Below are 2006 nucleotides of genomic sequence, written 5' to 3'. Positions count from 1 at the left end.
TACATTGAACTTTACACTGGAGTCTGGAAGAAGAGATATGTTAACCCCTCCCTGAACAGTGATAATCCAACATAGCTTAGCATCAGTAACGAGGTGAGCACCACAAAGTTTGGAGGTATTTAAACTGAGCATGTCATAAGTATGGAACCAGTCAAGTCTCAAGTCTCTGAGCTAGAGTCCATGTCAACTCAGCTGCTGCGTTCAATCCAGGCTGCTTATAACACTGCATAGCTACAAGGAATTCTGAACGTAAGCCGTTTTCACTTACAGAGCACAACCATGTAATGTGCAATGCAATCAATGACAGCTTAACTACTGTCAGTCAACACACCCGAAGACTCTTAAACCCAGTGCAATGTTAAATAAAAATGTAACGTTACATGTTGTAACTGTTTTTCACAGAGCACACCATGAAATGTGAAATGCAATCAATGACAGCTTAACCTACTGTCAGTCACACACCCCGCAGACTCTCAAACCCAGTGTAATGTTAAGTAATGTTAAATAAGAATGTAACGAGCACAACCATGTAATGTGCAATGCATCAATGACAGCTTATTAACTAGCCTACTGTCAGTCAACACACCCCGCAGACTCTCAAACCGTGTAATGTTAACTAATGTAAATAAGAATGTAACGAGCACAACCATGTAATGTGCAATGCAATCAATGACAGCTTAAACTACTGTAAGTCAACAGATTCCCCAGACTCTCAAACCCAGTGTAATGCTAACTAATGTTAAATAAAAATGTAACGTTACATGATTAACAATAAACTTGTAACCTGTTTTTCACAGAGCACAACCATGTAGCCTAATGTACCATGCGTCTACAAGTAATGGCAGCTTATTAACTACTGTAAGTAAAACACACCCCAGACTGTCAAACCAGCGTAAAAACTGTAACGATGCATGATCAACCTGTTTTTCGCAGAGCACAACCATGTAATGTGCAATGCAATCAAGGACAGCTTAAACTACTGTAAGTCAACACACCCCGAAGACTCTCAAAGCAGGGTAACATTATAATTAAATAACACTGTAACGTTCCATGATCAACAATAAAGCTGTAACCTGTTTGCAGTCGGCGTTTGGTTCTCTGGTTCAGGGTCTTGCTCAAGGGCACCTTCAGCAATGTGTTCAGTCCGTGCTGGCCTCAAACCAGCGACCATAGCCTCCGGAACATTTTCAAATATTAGACTGTGTCATCATAAAGGACGCTGTGAGCAGGGTTCGAACCTGCGCGGGGAACCCCCATTGGATTTCAAGTCCAACGCCTTAACCACTCGGCCATCACAGCCACGTTTGGACGCCATTTTCGCTATGAAATGTGAAAAGCAATCAATGACAGCTTAAACTACTGTCAGTCAACACACCCCGCAGACTCTCAAACCCGTTATGTTACATGATTAACAATAAACCTGTAACATGTTTTTCACAGAACACAACCATGAAATGTTGATGGTGTTGCCTAACCAAAAGTATAGAGCTGCCTAACTTGGCATCATTGAACTCGAACGGTTTGTTAAACCCCTCCCTGAACAGTGATAATCCAATCATAGCTTAGCATCAGTAACGAGGTGAGTACGGAGATGTTCCCACAAAGTTTGGAGGTATTTAAACTGAGCATGTCATAAGTATGGAAACCAGTCAAGTCTCAAGTCTCTGAGCTAGAGTCCATGTCAACTCTCAAGTCACTTGGGTTATAATGAATGTGTATCAGCTGCTGCGTTCAATCCAGGCTGCTTATAACACTGCATAGCTACAAGGAATTCTGTAACTGTAAGCCGTTTTTCACTTACAGAGCACAACCATGTAATGTGCAATGCAATCAATGACAGCTTAAACTACTGTCAGTCAACACACCCTGAAGACTGTCAAACCCAGTGCAATGTTAAATAAAAATGTAACGTTACATGTTGTAACCTTTTTGACAGAGCACAACCATGAAATGTGCAATGCAATCAATGACAGCTTAAACTACTGTCAGTCAACACACCCCGCAGA

At 41.5% G+C, this 2006-nt stretch overlaps 1 non-coding gene across 1 annotated transcript; it reads right to left on the bottom strand.

The window, feature by feature from the left end:
* Positions 1 to 1217: 1217 nt before the first annotated feature.
* trnas-uga lies at positions 1218 to 1299 on the bottom strand. Its single transcript has one exon. It is a non-coding gene; the product is annotated as a tRNA-Ser (tRNA).
* Positions 1300 to 2006: the final 707 nt, after the last annotated feature.

Source organism: Micropterus salmoides, unplaced genomic scaffold, assembly GCF_014851395.1.
Source record: "Micropterus salmoides isolate LMB-PRFRI ecotype aquatic unplaced genomic scaffold, ASM1485139v1 Ms_hic_scaffold_4272, whole genome shotgun sequence".
NCBI classification, from domain to species: domain Eukaryota; kingdom Metazoa; phylum Chordata; class Actinopteri; order Centrarchiformes; family Centrarchidae; genus Micropterus; species Micropterus salmoides.
The sequence above is the reverse complement of the archived record's forward strand: the minus strand, read 5'-3'. Positions and strand labels throughout refer to the sequence as shown.